At 40.4% G+C, this 25,172-nt stretch overlaps 1 pseudogene; it reads right to left on the bottom strand.

The window, feature by feature from the left end:
- Positions 1-15,487: 15,487 nt before the first annotated feature.
- On the bottom strand, positions 15,488-16,195 carry LOC100613978 (SIN3-HDAC complex-associated factor-like; annotated as a pseudogene).
- Between the last annotated feature and the right edge of the window lie 8,977 nt (positions 16,196-25,172).

Genomic DNA, 25,172 nt, shown 5'->3' with positions numbered 1-25,172 from the left:
CTCCTTGGAATTAGAGGTAAAGAATTGGAGACTATCTGCACAGAAATATGGCCATGGTCTGGAAGGCACCAAATCTGAGGGACACTAAATATGTGGCTGTGGCAGATCTTAGACCCCATCCAAGTTCTAAATTTTCACTGTCGTCAAAAGTTTGCACGAGTGGAATATTGTTGCATTGAAGGAATGTGATGCCTTTGCTATACCAAAGCTTCAGAGTCAGGCAGGAGGGATAAAAGCTCCATGTCCACGCACACTCTTCAGAGCTTAGTGTAGCTTTCATGGAATAATCATGTAGAATTGGCTTAAAGGAGAGAATCCTCTCCCTCAAAGTCTCGTCAAACACACACCATCCCTTTGTGTCTCGAGATCTAGCAGAGCCACCCATTGAGGCTCTTGGCTTTTACACTTCTGGATGATACATTTCTTTCTTTCTTTTTTTTGAGACTCTTGCTCTGTTGTCCAGGCTGGGTTGCGGTGGTGTGATCTTGGCTCACTGCAACCTTCGTCTCCGGGTTCAAGTGATTCTCCTGCCTCAGCCTCCTGAGTAGCTGGGATTACAGGTGCGTGCCACCACCCCTGGCTAATTTTTTTTGTATTTTTAGTAGAGATGGGGTTTCACCATGTTGGTCAGGCTGGTCTCGAACTCCTGACCTCATGATCCACCTGCCTTGGCCTCCCAAACTGCCAGGATTACAGGCATGAGCCACCGTGCCCGGCCTGGATGATATTTGCAAATTCCAATTCTCCTAATTCAAAAATTTTTCTGCCATTTTCTCTGATTCTGGAATTTATTTCAAAGTGTTGACCTAAAGGAAGAGGCTGAGGCACAAAATATTAAATACTTTACTTGAGTCAGAATGAGGACAGCTGCCTGGGAAACACTTCCAAGTTGCCTTGGGACATGCTCCATTCGGCTTTGGTTACAACCAGGGTTTTAAAGGCAAAAGGGAGCAAGGATGGGCAGAGACAAAGTTGTTTGACAGGCATTCCCATTGGTTTACAGAAATAACACTGACTAGTGATTGGCTATACATTGTTGAACTGTAGCGTACGAGTTATGGTGTCCAGTGGATGGCATTATTGGGTTAATTTATGACTACTTGGTGTCAGTCTGTCTAGAGCCCACATAGCAAGTAGCTTCAGGAGGTGATTACTTAGCTCAGGGGGAAGTGAGATGTGCCTGAAGTCACATTTCAATTCCTCCCTGGGCCTGATCATTTCAGAGGGGTCTCACATTCCTCAGATAAAGCATTTCTTTTTTTTTTTTTTTCTCAAGAGGGAGCATAGAGATACTTGAATGACAATTTGATTGGCACACATTCTGAATACTGTAATTGGCCTAAATCAAATAAAATATACACAAAAAGCACATGGCCAGGGGTGTTTTAAAAATGATTCAAATTGATACCAAACATTTATTTTCCAATTAAGTTTCAATTTGCAAAAGTGTGATAAGGAACCTATCCATTTAGGGGAAAAAATTTTTGAGAATCTTAGTAAAACATATGCATTAAAGAAAAAAATTGAATATGCTAAAGCAATTGAGTTATAGTTGTGAGTTTGAAACATTTTAATTTTTAAAACTTTCTGAACTATGCATTTCTTTCTTTTTTTTTTTTTTTTGACAGTATCACTCTGTCACCCAGGCTGGAGTACAGTGGCACTATCTTAGCTCACTGCAACTTCTACCTCCTGGGTTCAAGGGATTTTCGTACCTCAGCCTCCCAAGTAGCTGGGATTACAGGTACATGCCACCACACCTGGCTAATTTTTCGTATTTCTATAGAGATGAGGTTTTGCCATGTTGGCCAGGCTGGTCTTGAACTCCTGGCCTCAAGCGGTCTGCCGGCCTCAGCCTCCCAAAGTGCTGGGATTACAGGTATGAGCCACGACACCTAGCCTGAACTATATATTATTTCTACTGAATAAAAATGAAAATAATTCCAGTTGATCCTTAAGAAAACCAAATACCTCCTAGTGTTTTAGTTTTTTTAAAAAATCAAGGATTTTTCAAAGTATGAAGATTTTTTATTACTGACGATAATACAAAATTGGTGCTATACATTTAGAAAGCGAAGCTTAAAAGCATTTCGCAAAACTATTTTGGAAGAAGGCAGTATCAAAAGAGTAAATGTATAGGCTTTAATGGGGACAAATTCATGGATTTAACCACATTCTGTGCATTTGTTTCAAAAGCAATTATATTTTCTATAGGCTCATCTTATGCACTGAATTATCTAATTTTCTTTTAAAAGAAAGAGTGTTTTGGTTAACTACTGTTAGAACAATGCTGCGTGAGATCTCAGCAGTATACATCAGTAAGCATCTAATTAGCTGATGGATGTGTAGGTTGGGCATCTGTTGGCTCATCTGGGCTGGGCTCAGCTGGGTATCTCTGCTTCTAGTTGCAGCAACTGGGGTGGCTCTGCTTCTGTAGGTCTAGGCTAAATCAGCTCCACATATCTCTCATTCTCCCTGGTGCAGCCATCGAGCGGGGCAAGTTCTTCTCATGGTGATACAACAGAGCAAGAAGGCAAACAGAAATATTCAAGTTTAGGCTTTGGACTGTTGGTTCTTTTCTCCTGCCACTGACGAAAACAAGCCACATTGTAGAGCCCAACATTAAGGGCAGGAAATACATTCTGCTCATGATGAGGTCATGGCAAAGAAGGGGTAAAGAACTGGAACTGATCATTTAATTCACCTCAAGAGGGTGAAAAGATGTCATAAACCTAGAAAATGGTCCAATGGTAAATTAGCTACCCAAATTGCAGAGGGTGATTGTGATATTGTGATATAATAAGAAATACATGGCCGGGCGCGGTGGCGCATGCCTGTAATCCTAGCACTTTGGGAGGCCAAGGCAGGTGGATCATGAGGTTGGGAGACTGAGACCATCCTGGCCAACATGGTGAAACCTTGTCTCTACTAAAAATACAAAAAATTAGTCGGGCGTGGTGGTGTGTGCCTGTAGTCCCAGCTACTTGGGAGGCTGACACAGGAGAATGGCTTGAACCTGGGAGGCAGAGGTTGCAGTGAGCCGAGATTGCGCCACTGCACTCCAGCCTGGCAACAGAGCTAGACTCCATCTCAAAAAAAAAAAAAAAAAAAAAAAAAGAAATACATATTTATTTGGTCTCTGCTCCTGGTTCCTGGCACACAGCTTCTAAAACCCTTGAAATTTCTGCAGTGATGAGCATCTTTTGTACACTAATGAGATGACTGGTGGCTGGGGTCCTCCAGATAGCTTTGGGATGGGTCAGGTCACCAGAAAGACACAGCATGAATAGGGGGTTGGAAGTTTCAACCCATCCCTCTCTACCCCGTGGGAGAAGAAAGGGGCAAGCATCAATGGCCAATGATATAATCAACCATACCTGTGTAATGAAGCCTCCATAAAACCCAAAGGACAGGGTTCAAGGAGCTTTCGGGTTACTGAACACTTGGAGGTGTCTGGTGGGGGCTGTGCCCAGGGAGGCATGGAAGCTCCGTGCCCCTTTCCTCATACCTTTTCCTGTGCATCTCTTCCGTCTGGCTGTTCATCTATATCCATTGTAATGTCCTTTATAATACATGGGTAACACAAGTAAAGTGTTTCCTCGAGTTCTGTAAGCCTCTCTAGCAAATTAATTGAACGTGAGGAGGGGGATATGGGAACCCAGGTTTTTAGCTGGTCAGTCAGAAGCACAGATCACAACCTGGGGCTTGCCATTGGCATCTGAAGTGGGAGGCAGTCTTGTGGGACTGTGACCTTAACCTGCAGAGTCTGATGCTATCCCCGGGTAGATAGCAGAAGAATTGAGTGAAGTTATAGGATACCCAGTTGGTGTCTGCTGGAGAATTGCTTGGTGTGTGGTAAACCCAACACATGCCTGGTCACAGAAGCCTTCTGATATGGTTTGGTTCTGTGTCCCCACTCAAATCTCATCTCCAGTTGTAATCCCCATGTGTTGAGGGAGGGAGGTGATTGGATCATGGGTGGGGGCGGTTCCCCCATGCTGTTCTTGGAATAGTGAGTAAATTCTCATGAGTTCTGATAGTTTTAAAAGTGAAAGTTTTTTTTCCCCTGCACTCTCACACTCCCTTCTCTCACCTTGTGAAGAAGGTACCTGCTTCCCCTTTGCCTTCCGCCGTGATTGTGTTTCCTGAGGCCTCCTAGCCATCCATGCTTCCTGTCAAGCCTGCGGAGCTGTGAGTCAATTAAACTTCTTTCCTTGTTAATTACCCAGTCTCAGGTAGTATTTTTTCATAGCAATGTGAGAACATACTAATACCCCTTCTGTGCTGCACTGAGTGAGCACGTGAGAGTAGGAAAAACCAAACTCTTGCAGTGATAATTGGAGCAGTGGTCATTCAGCTGGCCTTTTCTTCAGCTGACTGATTGTCCTGACTCTTTTCCACTCCTTGGTCAGCTTGGGAATTTATGGGCAGCAACTTAGAGAAAATAGAGTGGATGTCTTACACTGAGTCTTTCAATTTGACCAAAGCAGTACAAGTCTTTTGAATACTGTTCCAAGTAAAAGTTTTAGAAAGAGATATATAGATTTTCTTTTTCTAGTCCAAAGGAAGACCAGCCTATGCCAGGCTAAGAGTGCTTGAAGGATCTTGGTTGCCCAAAGCAGAAACACACAGAGTTGTCTGCTATCAGATCAATACTAGCGAAGAGAACAGTGTTTGTGCCCCACAGCAAGGGAATATGAACAAAAGAACTTCATTGGCTTTCTCCATCACCTGATTTGATATTGATTTCCAATTTTAAAAAAGGAGCCCAAAGTTAGTCCTATGGAGTCAAATATGATAATAGAACAGCTGCTACCTCAGCGCAGACAGCATTTTTTTTAGAGGACTTATGAAGAAAGTTGGGGATCTTTTCTCTCCAAATAAAAGCTGCTCGGTTAAGATCTTTTCTCCTCAACTTCTACTCTACTCAAGAAGCTGCTAGCATCTCAATTGTTGAAAACTCTAGGTTAAAAGCAAATTAAATGAATACAAAAAGAAAGTAAACTTCCCTAGATGGTAAGACAGTTGTACCTTAGCCAGATATAATAAATCTTCTTACTCTAAGAGAATAAAATTTCAAGTTCTGGTCATGGTGCTGACTGACTCAGTGGCTTTGGGAAGTATTTTAGATTCTTTTAGCTGCAGTTTACTTTTCTGTAAAGTGAGTGAGAGAGAGGCAAGCTGCTGATGTTACTTAAGGTGGTTGGCTTCCTTTGTGGGAGAGCAGGTGCTCATCATAGACCAGGGGCTGGTCTTCCATTTTGCAAGTAGAGAAATGTTGGAAACACAAACAAACCAAAACAAATGCATGTGGTAGCGTGGTTTCGAAGGTAATCTTCAGAGTCAGACTGTTTGATGGGAATCCAGGCTCCATCACTAGTTAGTTGTGTGACCTTCAACCAGTTACATAAACCTTCTGTGCTTCCATTTCTACATGTATTATATGTATAAAAATACTACCTACCTTATAGAGTTGTTACATAATGTATGCAAAATGGTTAACCCAAGTTTGGTTTATAATAGGTGTTTAAGGAATTTTTTTTTTTTTTTTGGAGGTGGAATCTGTCACCCAGGCTGGAGTGCAGTAGCACGATCTCAGCTCACCACAACCTCCGCCTCCTGGGTTCAAGTGATTCTCCTGCCTCAGCCTCCCAAGTAGCTGGGATTGCAGGTACCCACCACCACACCCAGCTAATTTTTGTATTTTTAGTAGAGACGGGGTTGTGCCATGTTGGCCAGGCTGGTCTTGAACTCCTGACCTCAGGTGATCCACCCCTCCTCGGCCTCCCAGTGAATTGTTTTTAAAACAGCCTAATTGGTGTGTTTATCACTTTAGCATCTGCCTCGTACTAAGTGGTTATTCACTAATAATTGTCATCCTTGCCTTATTTTTTACAGTCAACTCTCTATTTTAGGGGTGCTAATGGTGGTTTGGAACTTAACCCTGTTCAGGGCCTTTCAAAAGTGTGTAATGCCTTTCGGCCTTTATTTTTTGAGATGGAGTTTCGCTCTTGTTGCCCAGGCTGGAGTGCAATGGCGCGATCTCAGCTCACTGCAACCTCCGCCTCCTGGGTTCAAGCCATTCTCCTGCCTCAGCCTCCTGAGTAGCTGGGATTACAGGCATGTGCCACCAAGCCCAGCTAATTTTTGTATTTTTAGCAGAGATGGGGTTTCACCATGTTGGCCAGGCTAGTCTCGCACTCCTGACCTCAAGCGATCCACCTGCCTTGGCCTGCCAAATTGCTGGGATTGCTCATGCCTATAATCCCAGTACTTTGGGAGGCCGAGGCAGGTGGATCACCTGAGGTCGGAGTTGGAGACCAGCCTGATCAACATGGAGAAACCCCGTCTCTACTAAAAATACAAAAATTAGCTGGGTGTGATGGCACATGCCTGTAATCCCCGCTACTAGGGAGGCTGAGGCAGGAGAATCGCTTGAACCCAGGAGGTGGAGGTTGCAGTGAGCCAAGATCATGCCATTACACTCCAGCCTGGGCAACAAGATTGAAACTCTGTCTCAAAAAAAAAAGAAATTCTGGGATTACAGGCATGAGCCACTGCGTCCAGCCGATGCTCAAGGAATGTAAATGCACATTCAACTGCTTACCTGGCAGCTCCCTTCTTCTTTCTTAAAATCATGTTAATTTAGTTCATGTTTCCACCCCTCCTCCATGCAGCCCATGTGCCTCAAGAGAGGCTAATTGATCTGAGCTGTAAGGGAGGTCCTGATTATTCAACCCAGTCCTTCTCAAACTCTTATGTCATTAGAATAATCTGAAGGCATTGTTACACACACACACACACACACACACACACACACACTCCTATTTTTTTTTTCTGGACCATCCCTCTAGTAGGTGTGAGGTGAGGTTGAGAATGTTTTTTAGTAAGTTTCCAGGTGATATTGATGTTGCTGGTTTAGGAACCATGCAGAGAACCTCTGATTTCATCCAGTCATGATGTCAGACCGCCCGCCTTGCCTGGTTGGTTTAGTAAGACAGCAGAAAAAGTTTACTAGGGGCTTCTGAAGAAGGAGCTTTTTATTGTTAAGAGATTGATGAGTTTCAGGACATGCTATTCTGAAAAATGGCACATGGCATTTCAGAAAACAGCGAAAGCAGGAAGGTCTCTCTCTCTCTCTCACTTTCTTTTCCACTTCTTCCCTGAAGCAGGCCATAAAACCTAGCTGACCTTCCTCTGAAAGTAGGTCAGAAAATCCTCATTTCAGATAAAGGGCTTCTCTCCCTATACCCAAAACAAAATAAAGAAATGTCCTCCTCTCTGAAGACACAGAGACACCAAGAAGAATCTGAACAAATAGGTTTTGCTGAGTTCCCCCACTTTATTACCATTGGATCACACCCTTCTGTTTCCCAGTCATCCTTCTGCAGCCCAGCTCTCCACAACAATACAGTCTTCCCTGTATCTTTGGGTCTTCACTTCTGCAGGCTCCTGTGTAACCTAAAATTTATATTAAATAAATTTGTATGCTTTTCTCTTGTTAATCTTTTTGTTATTGTTGTTATAGGGGCCTTTAAACTGCCTTTGCAAAATTATAGCAATGAGAAATCTAACACAACTGACTCTACCTTGCTTCTAACCTCTCAAGCTGTCTTTTCTCACTCTTATATGTAGGCTAACCTAACTATGGAAGAAATTTAGTTTATTATTTAACTTTAGAGCAAGGATGATAATAGCCCTTGACAGAAAAAGAAGTCTTGAAGTGAGTGGGTGTTGTTTCCATGGTTGTTTTTCTTTCTTTTCCTTTTAAACTAAACATGTAGTATTGTGTCTTTAAAAATTTATGTAAATGGCAAACCTGTGTATACCATACAGATTATCTTGTACTTTGTTTTTATCCATCGACATTTTCTCTCAGTTTATTGTGGAGGGGCTTCAAGATGGCTGAGTAGAGGCGTCTCTTACTTGCCTCTTCTGCTAAGAAAAACCAAAATAGTGAGCAGATAATCACACTTCAAATAGATCATCTAAGGGAGAACACTGGAATTCAACAGAGAACTGACAGGAAACACCTAAAGTAAGGAAGGAGAGGGAAGAGAGGAAGCCTGTTTGGCCAAGATCAGCTGGGAGCTGGAAGAGACTCCCCAATGTGGGACAAGGTAAATGAGAGATACCCAGTGGTCCACATTCTCACCATGAATCCCTGCAATCCTACAACGGGAGAGCCTCTCAACCCCAGTGGCCCCAAGACTAACATAGGGGGCTCCCTGGAAACCGTGGTAAGGCACTGCTCTAGAGACGGAGCTCATCCTGGGTCCCACACATCCCTAAGCAGTGGTCAGACAGTGCCATGTAAAGAGCCCAGCCCCCACTGGACTGGGTTTTGCCTGGCAACCAGGATGAGGCAGCAATCTCGCACCCACCCCCCCAACACACCTGCCCTGGCCCCATGCAGAGGGGCAGCTGTGCATTCTTACATGCCCCAAGGGCAAATTCCACTGCCCACAGCTGCTGTGGCTATGGACTGCAGGTGGGTGAGGCACAGGGGGATGCCCATGCTCCCTGGCTGCCTACCTATGGCGGCTCCCAGGGAAAGCAACCCATCCTCCCTAGTAGCAGGGCCTCTGCTGCCTCCACCTGAGCATTTTGCTGGCCATGGCTCACCCTACCCTTGCATACCACAGCCAGCATCTAGATGAACCACTAGGGTGTCTGGCCTGGCTCCACCTCCTCCAGTACAAGAGTGCAGCGTCCAGAGGCCTGGGGATTGCCCAGCCCTCTCCACCACCAGTGGCACCTGAGCACTCCTCCTGGGGTATAAGGCTGGGCCCACTCAACCTGCTGCTACCACCACAACTGCCACTGACCTGCAGGTCCCACATGTGGGTCTGGGGACTGGCCTGCCTGACCTGTCACAGGCACTGCCAACACCAATGTGGACCACTGGGGTCCCAGAGGGATGTCCGTTGCTGCTACTGGCATCACCCACACCACACCCACTGCACAGGGGCTTGGGAACCTGCTCACATGCCTGGCCCACTGCTGCCATTCCTGGGAACAAGCCACCCGGAGGCCCAAGAATCAGCCTACCTGGACCTGCTAACACCACTATGTATGATGCTCTGGGGCCCTAGGACAGGCATGCTCAGCCCACTGCTGCCACTGCTGGGGCCTGAAGACTGGCCTACCTGGTGTCCCAGTCCCCAGCAAAACTTCATCACAGTCTCCGCTAGCAAACTGCATCCTGTCATCAAGGAAATCACAGACACCACCAATGCTGTTTATAGCCAAAGAAATCCTACGAAGACTAATCATCAGGGAAATGCAAATTAAAATCACAATGAGATATCATCTTACCCTAGTTAGAATGGCTATCATTAAAGAGACAAAAAAACCCCTGAAGTTGGCAAGGATGTGGAGAAAAGGGAACATTTATACACTGTTGGTGGGAATGTAAATTAGTACGACCACTGTGGAAAACAGTATGGAGGTTCCTCAAACAACTAAAAATAATCATCAGAGAAATGTAAATCAAAACCACAATGAGATACCATCTCATACCAGTCAGAACAGCTATTATTAAAAAGTCAAAAAACAACAGATGCTGGTGAGGCTGTGGAGAAAAGGGAACACATACACTCTTGGTGGGAATGTAAATTAGTTCAGCCACTTAAAAAGCAGTTTGGAGATTTCTCAAAGAACTTAAAACAGAACTACCGTTTGAGACTGCATTCCCATTACTAGGTAAATATCTGGATTAGTTCGTTCTCACATTGCTATAAGGAAATACCTGAGACTGGGTAATTTATAAAGAAGAGAGATTTAATTGACTCACAGTTCCAATGACTGGGGAGGCCTCAGGAAACTTACAATCATGGCGGAAGGCACCTCTTCACAAGGCGGGAGTAGAGAGGATGAGTGCCGAGCAAAGGGGTAAGCCCATTATAAAAGCATCAGATCTTGTGAGAACTCACTATCACGAGAACATTATGGGGGAAACCACCCCTATGATTCATTTATCTCCACCTGGTCCTGTCCTTGACATTTGGGGATTATTACAATTCAAGGTGAGATTTGGGTAGGGACGCAGGGCCAAACCATACCAATAATGAAAAGAAAAAAAATTATACCAAAAAGACACATGCACTGCCATGTTCATTGTGCGCTATTCACAATAGCAAAGACATGGAATTAACCTAGTTGCCCATCAATGGTGGATTGGGTAAAGAAAATGTGGTATACATATACATACTACAATAGCACAAAGCCATAAAAAAGAAAAAATCATGCCCTTTACAGCAACATGGATTCAGCTGGAGGCCATTATCCTAAGTGAAATAACACAAGAACAGAAAACCAAATACTATATATTCTCACAAGTGGGAGCTAAATATTGGGTACTCAGGGACGTAAAAATGGCAAAAATAGAAACTGGGGACTACTAGGGAGACAAAGAGGAAGGGGGCAAGGGTTGAAAAACTTACTATTGGGTACTATACTCATTCCCTGGGTGACAGGATCATTTGTACCCAAGCCTCAGCATCATACCATATACCTAGGTAACAAACCTGTGCATGTATCCCCTCAATCTAAAATAAAAATTAAAACCCTGAAAATAGAACTACCATATGATCCAGCCATCCCAATACTAGGTATTTATCCAAAAAACAGAAAAAGAAATCAGTATATTGAAGAGATATCTATACTTTTATGTTTATTGCAGCACTATTCACAATAGCCAAAATATGGAATCAACTTAATTGCCTACCGATGGATGAATGGATAAAGAAAATGTGGTATAAACACACAATGAAATATTATTCAGCCATGAAAAAGAATGGAATCCTGTCAATTGCAGCAATAAATGGATGACTGGATGGAACTGGAGGCCGTTAGGTTAAGTGAAATAAACCAGGCAAGACAAATACCACATGTTCTCACTCATATGTGAGAGTTAAAAAAGTTGATCACATGGAGGTAGAGAGTGGAATAATAAATACGAGAGACTGGGAAGGTGTATGTGTGGGCATTGAGGGGGGATGGAGAAACGTTGGTTAATGGGTACAAAAATACAATTAGATAGAAGAAATACTTTCTAAAGTTTGTTACCAGAGTAGGGCCACTGTAGTCAACAATAAGGTATTTTTCAAAATAGCTAGAAGAGTAAACCTAAAATGTACTGAACACACATAGAAATGATACATACTAAATACACTGACTTGACCATTACACATTCATGCATGTAACAAAATTTCTCATGTACCCCTAAATATGTACAAGTATAACATATAAAAAAAAAAAAACAAAAAAGATTTAGTTTATTGTAATAGCTTAAAGTGTTCCATTTTAGGAGCAGACCACATTTTCTTATCCATCCTGATAAGCATGTAGCTGCTCTAGGGTAGCTACCCAAAGGGGGAACTGCTCCGCTGATAGTGGTATGCATCAGCCTTGCAGCTTACTAGGTAGAGCAGAATTGCTCCCCGAAGAGCTACAACAATTTGTTCTCCCACTATGCACATGCGAATTTCCATTTCTCACGTCCTTGCCAACAATTTGTATTAATAAACTCATTATTTTTAAAAGTTTTTGTGAAAGACATTGTGAAAAAATAGACCATACTTCCCCCACTAATTTTTAAGGCTTTTTTTTTTTCATAAATGAAGTTGCAATAAGTCAACCTGAGTCTGTTTCTTGGCTCTGTATTCTGTTCCGGTTGTCGCTGTGTCACCTTGCTCTGTGATATGACTTTACAATGAACCCTGACATCTTTGAGTGTAAGTTTTTCTACATTTTTCTTCTTCAAAATTGTCTTGGTTATTCTTTGCCCTTTCTTATTCTATGGGAATTTCAGCATCCGCTTGACCAAGTCTGTGAAAAACCCAGGAGGGTTTGACTGCCATGCATTGACTTTGTTGATTAATTTGAAGAAAATTGCCAACTTAAAAATATTGATTCTTTCTTACCTGTGAACATGTTGCATTTTCCCATTTTTTTAGATTTAAAAAATTTATATCCTTCAATAAAATTTTATACTGTTTTCATAATATGATTATATACCTTTTGCCAGCTATGTTTCTATGTACCTTATATTTTTGCTGTTATTGTGACTGATATGATTTTAAAATTACATTTTCTAATTGGATGTTGCAGGTGTATAGAGATGTTATTGATTTTTGTATATGATTTTATATCCAATAAGCTCTTACTGCTTTTAATAGTTTATATATTCTCATAGATTTTTCTACATGGACAATACTATTATCTGTGAATAATGACAGTTTTGATTCTTCCTGTCCAATCTCTACATCTCTTTTTTCCTCCCTCTGGTCTTTGCTTTAGCTAAGACATCCAGGAAAGTGCTGAATACAAGTGGTGCTAATGGACATCCTTGTTCTTTAAAATGCAATGTTTTAAACATTTTACTATTTAGCATGATATTTGCCAAAGGTTTTTGGTAAATATCTTTATCAAGTAAAGAAAGTTCCCCTGAGTGCTGGTGTCTAAGAGTTTTTATAGTAAGTGAATATTGAATTTCACCTATTCTTCTGCATTTTTGAGATTATCATATAGGCTTTTTTTAATCAGTTAGGGTTGTGTATTACCTTTATTGATTTTCTAACATTAAATCATCTTTGCATTCCTGAGATAGGCCTTAGTCAGTCATGGGGTATCCATTTTTAAATGCCTCACTGCATTTATTTGCTAATAAATTATTTAAGTCCTTTACATCTATGTTTATGAGTGAACTTGGCCTGTAATTTTCTCTTTTTATATGATCCTTCTCCAGTTTTGGGTACATTAACTTTATATAATAAACCAAGGAGTTTTCTATATGCTTAGCAGCAGTTTGAATAAGTTAGGAAACACTATTCCTTGAAGGTTTGAAATATACTTGAATAATCATTTTGGCCCTTATTTGGTGGTGAGGAAGAGCATAGATTGTTAATTACTGGATTCAATTTTTTATATAATCATGTCTATTCAGGTTTTTATATTTCTTATGAGAAAATTTTGGTAATTAATTTTTTTAAATGTATGCCTGCCCGGGTTTCAAATTTATTGGCATCAAGTTGTTCATAATATTCCTAAGATGCTATAAGTTTCTGATGTGTCTGTAATTATGTGTCTTTTCTCATGTCTAATATGGATACTTTGTACCTCAGTTCTTTTTCTTATTCAGTCTTACCAGAGGATTAGCTTGTTTCTGGTCACCGCAAAGATTCAGCGTTTTGCTCTGTTGATCCTCTTTTATTTATTTATTTTTTGTTATTATGTGATGAATTTCTACCCTTAAATGTTTTATTTCCTTTCTCCTACTCCTTCATTTGAGTTTACTGTTTTTCCTTTTCTATTTTTTTTGAATCAGATGAAGTTCATTACTTTTTAAAAATTTTCTAAGACTAAATGTATTCAATATCCTCATGAAATTTGTGATCGTAAGTATCCAATAGTATAAAAAGTACAAAACAGACCTGTGGATTTTGAATGTATTAATACAAAGTGCATGACTACATACAGTATATCCTACAGGCAAAGAGAGGTGGAAGGGGAAAAAGAAGACTGTGGCTGAGGGCTAGTAAAAAATAAATAAATACAGAAGCAGAGATGATTCATACTATAGTGTATCCTACCACCAATACTACAGCCAAAATATACAAACAATTTTTTTCAGAATAACTCTGGAGGATAATAATGGCTGGACTCTCATAATTCACCTCAAAGACTGTGGGAGAGCCAACCCAGGTCATTGTGTGGTCTGTGCATATGCTGGCTTGTAGCATGTAGTTTTTTCCAAAAGGAGGAAATATAAAATATGTTTAGATTAACTATAAAACTATAGGGTACCTATAAAAGGCGACTAACTCCTTATTGTTATACTATCCAATTTTAAAAATCCTGTTTAAAAAATAAGCACTGAGTTATGTTACCATAAGGCAGACAAATGCTTCTTCCTCATTATGAAATCTGAACTGGTGATTTTTTTTTTCCTGAACATTTAGAAAAGAGGCAGTAAGAGTACTTTGGTTTGGGTTCAAGTGAGAGGCTTTTAATGAGCATTTTAGAATTGAAGAGCCCCAAGTTCACGATATCTCAATGTTCAGAAAGCTAAGCTGGCTAAAAGAAGCCAAACCAAAACCAACCCACTTATCATTTACACCACCCCTCTTCTAGTAAATTTTTCTTTAAATATAGAGTGGAAAAGAACCCTAATAGGCTAAAACAAGTCAAACACCCACTCTTCACAGACAAAACCTTCACAAAAGCCAGACCTAAAACTGACCTGTGCAGATTTTCAAGAAAGTCATCAGTCATGTAACACAAACAAAAGTCAATTATTTACACACTCGGAAATTCCTCTAAGAAATGTGCCCTAAGAAGCATTAACATTTGCTTTGTGCCATCCTGAAGACTACACATTTTATTTTTGCGATAGTTTAACTTTTGTGTTTGTTCATTTAATTGAGGCAGAGTCTTGCTCTGTCACCGAGGCTGGAGTGCAGTGGTACAGTCTTGGCTCACTGCAACCTCTGCCTCCTGGGTTCAAGCTATTCTCCTGCCTCAGCCTCCTGACTAGCTGGGATTACAGGCATGCGCCACCACGCCCACCTAATTTTTGTATTTTTAGTAGAGACAGCTTTCACCATGTTGGCCAGGCTGTCCTCAAACTCCTGACTTTGAGTGATCTGCCCACCTTGGCCTCCCAAAGTTTTGGGATTACAGGTGTGAGCCACCACACCTGGCCTCTGATAGTTCAACGTTTTTAATAAAATGTGTTCTCTATTATGTGGTAATGCTTTGGTACTGTTCATATAGGGTCTTGGCTATCCTAAAGACTTGTCATTTCCCGAAGAGGAGCATTGATTCTGCTTTAGAAGTTTCATAAAAATTGAAATCGTTATCAAATATTAATATGAAGAGAGGCGGCACAGGATGCAACATATACAGTCATCTTTCCTTTCTGTATATTTAGAAATTACTTTTTCCTTTAAGGTATTTGCAACAGAAAGCACAGTCTGTCCTGCTTAATAATCAGTAGTACAGGTTTGAATTGTTGGAACCTTGGCCAGACCTTAATATTTCAAAATTATTAACAACTACCTCTAGGGGCAAGTCCACATTACTGAGTTATGACAAATTATTATCGTGAGGGAAAACAAGTGTAGCCAGCTACCTTAAAAAATGCCCCAACCACTGCTTCTCAATATAGAAAGACTAAAACTACCTACCGTTTAGCATATGACAAATCCCATCTCTGTACCCTGAAATTCCCCTGGTTTCATTCATTAGAAGGTTATTAAAAAAAGACTTATAGCAGCATTCGGCTTTCTTGTGAAATATCCAGCATCTTAAATATTATTTTCAATTCTTTTTTTGTGAAGCTAGAAATCGACTTCAGAATTTGTGAGACTGGGGGGAAAATAACCCATTCAAAACTATTCTAGAAGTTGTTTTTTGGCAGAGTAGCAGGTATCCAAGTTAAAAATAGGAGGGACAGTTAGTTGCTTTGTGGTCTTTTCAAAGTTTAAATTGTTTTTTGTTCCCTGTTTCTACTCCTGAGTGATGTGGGCAGAGGCTCTGGCCCCTGCCCCTACATTTCTCAGTAGTTGCTTTTGTAGTCCTGCTGCAAGGCTTGAACAGATGTGAGTTGATGAGGACTTCCCCAAAATGGCCTTTATAAATAATCCCACTACGTATCTTCTTTTTCAGTCTGTGAGCTCTAAAAAGGAAAACACCTGGTGTTCTGGTAGAACCAGAAGCCATCTCCATAACTGAGCCATCGTCTGACTAGTTGCTGTAACAAGGAGGCACTTGAGGTGGTACTGCGAGCATCATCATTGCAATCTTTACCTTTCTTCTGCAGTTTATTGGTCTGGTTGCTTTTTATCCTGTTCCCAGATACAGTTTTCACTCTCTTTGGTTTCAGTGTAGTCTTTAGACTGGGTCCAGCCCTGCATCTGCCACATGAATCCAGGGTTTTTTGATCCTGCTGGCAACGTCTTCCATCTTTTCACAAGCAGAACACAGGCATCGCAGATGTCTCATGCAGCCCCAAAGAGCTCTGGAAGTCCTTTTCATAGCGTTTACTGTCAGTAAATCAAGAACTGGAGGACTTAGCTCTGCAAACACAGCAGCCCTCTATACTTCGGTACATCTTTGGCTTGGGAAAAACTAAACATCTTTTTTCTGGGCAATAGTCTTCCAAAAGCATCCATTCCATAAGAAACAACATCCCGGAGATGCAGAGTGCACGCCAGGCCAGTCCCTCTCTAAGCCCTCCCTCTTCAACTGCCTTGTCTAGAAAAATTGGTCCATTACCTTTTGACCGTTCTTCTTATCTAATAAATGCATTTCAGGCTAAATTGCCCTTAAGTACTGATTGAGTTGCATCCATCGATTTCGATATGCAATATTCTTATTGTTATTCAGGTCTGAATATTCATAATTTTCTTTATGATTTATTTGTGGACCTATAAATTATTTACATGACATTAAACATTTCTCTAACATATATGGTTTTGGAGTCTATTTCTCAACTATTGGTTTCTAATTTGACAGTACTTTGATCACAAAATGTGGTCTGCTGCACAATGTTTTGAATTTGTTGAATCTTGCTTTGTGAGGAAGTCTCTAGTAAATTTTTGGTAAGTTATTAATGTGTCCTTGAAAATAAAATGCATTCTTTAATTTTTGGTGTAGAATATAAGTTGCAATCTGTTTGATAAAGTTTATTAATTATACTACTTAAGTGTCTATTTTCTTTTTGATTTTTATTCAGTATTGTAAGATGTTAAAATCTTCCTTCCATGATTATGGATATGTTCATTTCTCCTTGTGAGTCTTTGGTTTTGCTTTATATATTTTAAGGCCATGTTATTATAGACTATTATATTATAAGACTATTATATCTTTTTTAAAAAATTATTCATTTAATCATTACATCATGTTTTCTCCCTGAAATTTATTTTTGTCTGATTTAATATGACTATTTATTTATTTATTTTATTATACTTTAAGTTCTAGGGTACATGTGCACAATGTGCAGGTTTGATACATAGGTATACATGTGCCATGTTGGTTTGCTGCACCCATTAACTCATGATTTACATTAGGTATTTCTCCTAATGCTATCCCTCCCCCAGCTCCCCACCCCCTGACAGGCCCCAGTGTGTGATGTTCCTCGTCCTGTGTCCAAGTGATCTCATTGTTCAATTCCTACCTATGAGTGAGAACATGCAGTGTTTGGTTTTCTGTCCTTGTGATAGTTTGCTGAGAATGATGGTTTCCAGCTTCATCCATGTCTCTGCAAAGGACATGAACTCATCATTTTAACGGCTGCATAGTATTCCATGGTGTATATGTGCCACATATTCTTAATCCAGCCTATCATTGATGGACATTTGGGTTGGTTCCAAGTCTTTGCTATTGTGAATAGGGCCACAATAAACATATGTGTGCATGTGTCTTTATAGTAGCATGATTAATAATCCTTTAGGTATATACCCAGTAATGGGATGGCTGAGTCAAATGGTAATTCAGGTTCTAGATCCTTGAGGAATCACCACACTGTCTTCCACAATGGTTGAACTAATTTACACTCACACCAACAGTGTAAAAGCATTCCTATTTCTCCATATCTTCTCCAGCACCTGTTGTTTCCTGACTTTTTAATGATTGCCATTCTAACTGGCATGAGACGGTATCTCATTGTGGTTTTGATTTGCATTTCTCTGATGACCAGTGATGATGAGCATTTTTTCATTTGTCTGTTGGCTGCATAGATGTCTTTTTTTGAGAATTGTCTGTTCATATCCTTTGCCTACTTTTTGATGGGGTTGTTTGTTTTTTCTTGTAAATTTGTTTGAGTTCTTTGTAGATTCTGTATATTAGCCCTTTGTTAGATGGGTAGATTGCAAAAATTTTCTCCCATTCTCTAGGTTTCCTGTTCACTCTGATGGTAGTTTCTTTTGCTGTGCAAAAGCTCTTTAGTTTAATCAGATCTCATTTGTCTATTTTGGCTTTTGTTGCTACTGCTTTTGGTGTTTTAGACATGAAGTCCTTGCCCAAACCTATGGTATTGCCTAGGTTTTCTTCTAGGGTTTTTATGGTTTTAGATCTAATATTTAAGTCTTTAATCCATCTTGAATTAATTTTTGTATAAGGTGTAAGGAAGGGATCCAGTTCCAGCTTTCTACATATGGCTAGCCAGTTTTCCCAGCACCATTTATTAAATAGGGAATCCTTTCTCTATTTCTTGTTTTTGTCAGGTTTGTCAAAGATCAGGTGGTTGTAGATGTGTGGTGTTATTTCTGAGGCCTCTCTTCTGTTCCATTGGTCTATATCTCTGTTTTGGTACCAGTAGCGTTGTAGCATAGTTTGAAGTCAGGTAGTGTGATGCCTCCAGGTTTGTTCTTTTTGCTTAGGATTGTCTTGGCGATGCGGGCTCTTTTTTGGTTCCATACGAACTTTAAAGTCATTTTTTTCCAATTCTGTGAAGAAAGTCATTGGTAGCTTGATGGGATGGAATTGAATCTATAAATTACTTTGGGCAGTATGGCCCTTTTCACGATATTGATTCCTCCTATCCATGAGCATGGAATATTCTTCCATTTATTTGCATCCTCTTTTATTTCCTTGAGCAGTGGTTTGTATTTCTCCTTGAAGAGGTCCTTCACATCCCTTGTAAGTTGGATTGCTAGGTATTTTATTCTCTTTGTAGCAACTGAGAATGGGAGTTCACTTATGATTTGGCTGTTTGTCTGTTAATGGTGTATAGGAATGCTTGTGATTTTTGCATATTGATTTTGTATCTGGAGACTTTGCTGAAGTTGCTTATCAGCTTAAATAGATTTTGGGCTGAGACGATGGGGTTTTCTAAATATACAACCATGTCATCTGCAAACAGGGACAATTTGACTTCCTCATTTCCTGATTGAATACTCTTTATTTCTTTCTCTTGCCTGATTGCCCTGGCCAGAACTTCCAACACTAGGTTGAATAGGAGTGGTGAGGGTTAGGGTTAGGGTTAGGGTTGAATAGGAGTGGTGAGAGTGGGCATCCCTGTTTTGTGCTGGTTTTCAAAGGGAATGCCTCCAGCTTTTGCCCATTCAGTATGATATTGGCTGTGGGTTTGTCATAGATAGCTCTTATTATTTTGAGATATGTTCCATCAATACCTAGTTTATTGAAAATTTTTAGCATGAAGGGCTGTTGAATTTTGTCAAAGGCCTTTTCTGCATCTGTTGAGATAATCATGTGATTTTTGTCATTGGTTCTGTTTAGGTGATGGATTACGTTTATTGATTTGCATATGTTGAACCAGCCTTGCATCCCAGGGTTGAAGCCAACTTGATCGTGGTGGATAAGCTTTTTGATGTGCTGCTGGATTCCGTTTGCCAATATTTTATTGAGGATTTTTGCATCGATGGTCATCAGGGATATTGGTCTAAAATTCTCTTTTTTTATTGTGTCTCTGCCAGGTTTTGGTATCAGGATGATTTTTGCCTCATAAAATGAGTTAGGGAGGATTTCCTCTTTTTCTATTGATAGGAATAGTTTCAGAAGGAATGGTACCAGCTCCTCTTTGTACCTCTGGTAGAATTCAGCTATGGATCCATCTGGTCCTGGACTTTTTTTGGTTGGCAGGCTATTAATTATTGCCTTAATTTCAGAGACTGTTATTGGTCTATTCAGAAATTCAACTTCTTCCTTGTTTAGCCTTGTGAGGGTGTATGTGTCCAGGAATTTATCCATTTCTTCTAGATTTTCTAGTTTATTTGCATAGAGGTATTTATAGTATTCTCTGATGGTATTTTGTATTTCTGTGGGATCAGTGGTGATATCCCCTTTATCATTTTTTATTGCATCTATTTGATTCTTCCCACTTTTCTTCTTTATTAGTCTTGCTAGCGATCTGTCAATTTTGTTGATCTTTTCAAAAAACCAGCTCCTAGATTCATTGATTTTTGAAGAGTTTTTTGTGTCTTTATCACTTTCAGTTTTGCTCTGATCTTAATTATTTGTTGCCTTCTGTTAGCTTTTTAATTTGTTTGCTCTTGTTTCTCTAGTTCTTTTAATTGTGATGTTAGGGTGTCAGTTTTAGATCTTTCCTGCTTTCTCTTGTGGGCATTTAGTGCTATACATTTCCCTCTACACACTGCTTTGAATGTGTCCCAGAGGTTCTGGTACGTTGCGTCTTTGTTCTCATTGGTTTCAAAGAACATCTTTGTGTCTGCCTGCATTTCGTTATTTACCCAGTAGTCATTCAGGAGCAAGTTGTTCAGTTTCCATGTAGTTGTGCGGTTTTGAGTGAGTTTCTTAATCCTGAGTTCTAATTTGATTGCACTGTGGTCTGAGAGACAGTTTGTTGTGATTTCTGTTCTTTTACATTTGCTGAAGAGTGCTTTCCTTCCAATTATGTGGTCAATTTTAGAATAAGTGTGATGTGGTGCTGAGAAGAATGTATATTCTGTTGATTTGGGGTGGAGGGCTCTGTAGATGTCTATTAGGTCTGCTTGTTGCAGAGCTGAGTTCAGGTCCTGGATATCCTTGTTAACCTTCTGTCTTGTTGATCTGTCTAATATTGACAGTGGGGTGTTAAAGTCTCCCATTATTATTGTGTGGGAGTCTAAGTCTCTTTGTAGGCCCCTAAGGACTTGCTTTATGAATCTGGGTGCTCCTGTATTGGGTGCATATATATTTAGGATAGTTAGCTCTTCTTGTTGAATTGATCCCTTTACTATTATGTAACAGCTTTCTTTGTCTCTTTTGATCTTTGTTGGTTTAAAGTCTGTTTTATCAAAGACTAGGATTGCAACCCCTGCTTTTTTTTGGTTTCCATTTGCTTGGTAGATCTTCCTCCATCCCTTTATTTTGAGCTTATGTGTGTCCTTGCACGTGAGATGGGTCTCCTGAATACAGCACACTGATGGGTCTTGACTCTTTATCCAATTTGCCAGTCTGTGTCTTAATTGGAGCATTTAGCCCACTTACATTTAAGGTTAATATTGTTATGTGTGAATTTGATCCTGTCATTATGATGTTTGCTGGTTATTTTGCCCATTAATTGATGCAGTTTCTTCATGGCATTGATGGTCTTTACAATTTGACCTATTTTTGCAGTGGCTGGTACTGGTTGTTCCTTTCCATGTTTAGTGCTTCCTTCAGGAGCTCTTGTAAGGCAGGCCTGGTGATGACAAAATCTCTCAGCGTTTGCTTTTCTGTAAGGATTTTATTTCTCCTTCACTTATGAGGCTTAGTTTGGCTGGATATGAAATTCTGGGTTGAAACTTCTTTTCTTTAAGAATGTTGAATACTGGTCCCCAGTCTGTTCTGGCTTGTAGGGTTTCTGCTGAGAGATCCACTGTTAGTCTGATGGGCTTCCCTTTGTGGGTAACTCGACCTTTCTCTCTGGCTGCCCTTAACACTTTTCCTTCATTTCAACCTTGGTGAATCTGACGATTATGTGTCTTGCGGTTGTTGTTCTTGAGGAGTATCTTTGTGTGGTCTCTGTTTTTCCTGAATTTGAATGTTAGCCTGCCTTGCTATATTGGGGAAGTCCTCCTGGATAATATCCTGAAGAGTGTTTTCCAACTTGGTTCCATTCTCCCCATCCCTTTCAGGTACACCAATCTTATGTAGATTTGGTCTTTTCACATAGTCCCATATTTCTTGGAGGCTTTGTTCATTTCTTTTTACTCTTTTTTCTCTAACTGTGTTTTCTTGCTTTATTTCATCAGTTTGATCTTCAGTCACTGATACCCTTTCTTCCACTTGATTGCATCGGCTATTGAAGCTTGTGCATGTGTCACGAAGTTCTTGTGCCATGGTTTTCAGCTCCATCAAGTCATTTAAGGTCTTCTCTATACTGTTTATTCTAGTTAGCCATTCATCTAATCTTTTTTCAACGTTTTTAGCTTCCTTATAATGGGTTCAGACGTCCTCCTTTAGCTTGGAGAAGTTTGTTATTACCAACCTTCTGAAGCCTACTTCTGTCAACTTGTCAAAGTCATTCTCCATCCAGCTTTGTTCCGTTGCTGGCGACGAGCTGTGATCATTTGGAGAAGAAGACGTGCTGTGATTTTTAGAATTTTCAGCTTTTCTGCTCTGGTTTCTCCCCATCTTTGTGGTTTTATCTACCTTTGGTCTTTGACGTTGGTGACCTACAGATGGGTTTTGGTGTAGATGACCTTTTGTTGATGTTGATGCTGTTTCTTTCTGTTTGTTAGTTTTCTGTCTAACAGTCAGGTCCCTCAGCTGCAGCTCTGATGGAGTTTGCTGGAGTTCCACTCTAGACCCTGTTTGCCTGGGTATCACCAGCAGAGGTGGCAGAATAGCAAATATTGCAGAACTGCAAATATTGCTGCCTGATTCTTTCTCTGGAAGCTTCATCCCAGAGGGGCAGCCACCTATATGAGGTGTCTGTTGGCCCCTACTGGGAGGTGTCTCCCAGTTAGGCTACACAGGGGTCAGGGACCCACTTGAGGAGGCCGTCTGACCATTTTCAGAGTGCAAACTCCATGCTGGGAGAACCACTCCTCTCTTCAGAGTGTCAGACGGGGACATTTAAGTCTGCGGAAGTTGTCTGCTGCTTTTTGTTCAGCTATGCTCTTCCCACAGAGGTGGAGTCTAGAGGCAGTAGGCCTTGTTGAGCTGTGGTGGGCTCCACCCAGTTCAAGCTTCCCGGCGGCTTTGTTTACCTACTCAAGCCTCAGCAATGGCGGACGCCCCTCCCCCAGCCAGGCTGCCATCTCACAGATCGATCTCAGACTGCTATGCTAGCAGTGAGCAAGGCTCCATCAGCGTGGGTGCTGCCGAGCCAGGCACGGGAGAGAATCTGCCGGTTGCTAAGACCTTGGGAAAAGCACAGTATTTGGGTGGGAGTGTCCCATTTTTCCAGGTAGTCTGTCACTGCTTTCCTTGGCTAGGAAAGGGAAATTCCCCGACCCCTTGTGCTTCCAGGGTGAGGTGATGCCCTGCCCTGCTTCGGCTCACCCTCTGTGGGCTGCACCCACTGTCCAACCAGTCCCAATGAGATGAACCAGGTACCTCAGCTGGAAATCCAGAAATCGCCTGTCTTCTGTGTGGATCATGCTGGGAGCTTCAGACCAGAGCTGTTCCTATTTGGCCATCTTGACTCTGACTGTATTTATTTTATTTTGGTAAGTATTATTTCATTATGTAATTTTTCACCTCTTTACTTTCAACATTTTTGGAATTATGTTTTAGGTGTGTCTCTTATGAATAGCATATAATTGGAAAGTGTATGTGCCAAAAAACCAATGTAAGACTGGTGAGTTTAGTATGTGCATATTTATTGTGATTGCTGCTGTCTCTATTTCTACCATTTCATTTTATACTTTATAAGTACCACATAGCCCTTGGATTCTTCTCTTGCTCTCTCATGTGTATGTGTATGGGGGAGATGGGGTCTATTAGATTGATTGAGTTTTCTTTATTCTGTGCAGCTACCCACGTCACCTTCTCCTCTGGACGTTGCATGCTATTCTACCTTTTTAGGTGCTACCTTCCTTTTTGCATGCATAGTTGACCTAAAATATCTGAATGTAATCAATATCTCTATTCTTTACATGAAAAAGCAGTATCTCTTTCCTTTCATGTTATTATTGTATATTATTTAATTCCATCTTTAAAAACATACATGCATAAGATCAGTCAATACCTTTGGCATTGTTTTATACAGTCAGTGCTTCACCTATTTCTTCACTTTCTTTACTTTCATTTCTTCATTGTAGGTTTAATTTCCTTCTTCCTAAGAAACATCCTTTAGTATTTTTTTCAAGAAGATCCTGTGTATGGTAACTTTTTTCAATATCAGTCATTGTTAATCTGAAATGTCTTAGTTTGCTCTATTTTAGAAAATTAAGTTATAATTAAGATATAATAAAATACATACAGTTCAGTTCAACATGTTCTGACAAACCGCCACCAAAGCAAGCTATAGAACATTTCCATCATCCTAAGAAATTCCCTTGTTCCTCCTTCCAGTCAGTTTCCTGCCCTGCTCTATTCCAGAGACAACCACTGTTCTCTTTTCCTTTCTTTTTTTCTTTTGAGACAGAGTCTCACTCTGTCACCTAGGTTGGAGTGCAGTGGCACAATCTAGGCTCACTGCAACCTCCACCTCCCAGGTCCAAGCAATTCTCTTGCCTCAGCCTCCTGAGTAGCTGGGACTACAGGCACCCACTACCATGCCCGGCTAATTTTTGTATTTTTAGTAGAGATGGAGTTTCACTATGTTGGCTAGGCTGGTCTTGAACTCCTGACCTTGTGATCCTCGGCCTCCCAGAGTTCTGGGATTACAGGTGTGAACCACTGTGCCCAGCCCACTGTTCTGTTTTCTATCACTATTAGATTAGTTTTGTCTCTTAACAGAACTTCTTCATATATGTATATGTTTGTATATATATGTGCTCTTGTACTTGACTTCTTTTACTCACAATGTTTTTGCAATTCATCCATGTGTTGTGTGTTTAGTACTTAATTAAAGAAAATTGTGAAGAGTATTTCATTATGTGACTATAACATTTGTTTATTCTTTCTCCTGTTGACAGACAGTGGGTTCTTGTATAGACCAACTTTTCCCTAGCCAGGTGGGTCTGTTGTTCTGAGAATTTGAACAACCATTCAGGATGGCAAACTCCATTCTCTGTCCCCATCTAATAATACTTGCAATTCATTTCCTGGACTCTCATTCCTCCTTTGTCTTTCAAATTTCTTACCTTTCCCAGGGATTAAATACAAGAATGCTATCCACAGTTCCTTCAGTTTTTTTGTTTTTTTGTTTTTGTCCAGTATCTCAAAATCCAAGTCTTTTTCTGATGTCACAATTGCTTCCAAATTATTCAGCAGCTGTTCGGAGTGGTTGGAGCATAAGATAACTGTTAATGGGATTCTTCATATATAATAATCAGTTAAAACATTTATGAAGAATTTACTATGTGGTAGATGTTTAGTTAAGTACTTAATTTAGATGATCTCATTTAATCCTCAACACAATTCTAAGATGACTCCCACTTAACAGATAAAGACACTGAAGCTTAGTTAAGCTCAGGAAGATGACCCATCAGGTGAATGGCAAGTTAGAATTTGAACTCAGCCTATCTATCTTGCATTCTTAAAAACTGTTTGCCTTGTTGGTCAGAAACTATACTTTTAGCTGATTGGGGCACCTCCATACATATCACCAG

The sequence above is a fragment of the Pan troglodytes genome, chromosome 10, assembly GCF_028858775.2.
Source record: "Pan troglodytes isolate AG18354 chromosome 10, NHGRI_mPanTro3-v2.0_pri, whole genome shotgun sequence".
In the NCBI taxonomy this organism is placed as follows: domain Eukaryota; kingdom Metazoa; phylum Chordata; class Mammalia; order Primates; family Hominidae; genus Pan; species Pan troglodytes.
This window is presented reverse-complemented; position numbering and strand designations above follow the sequence as displayed.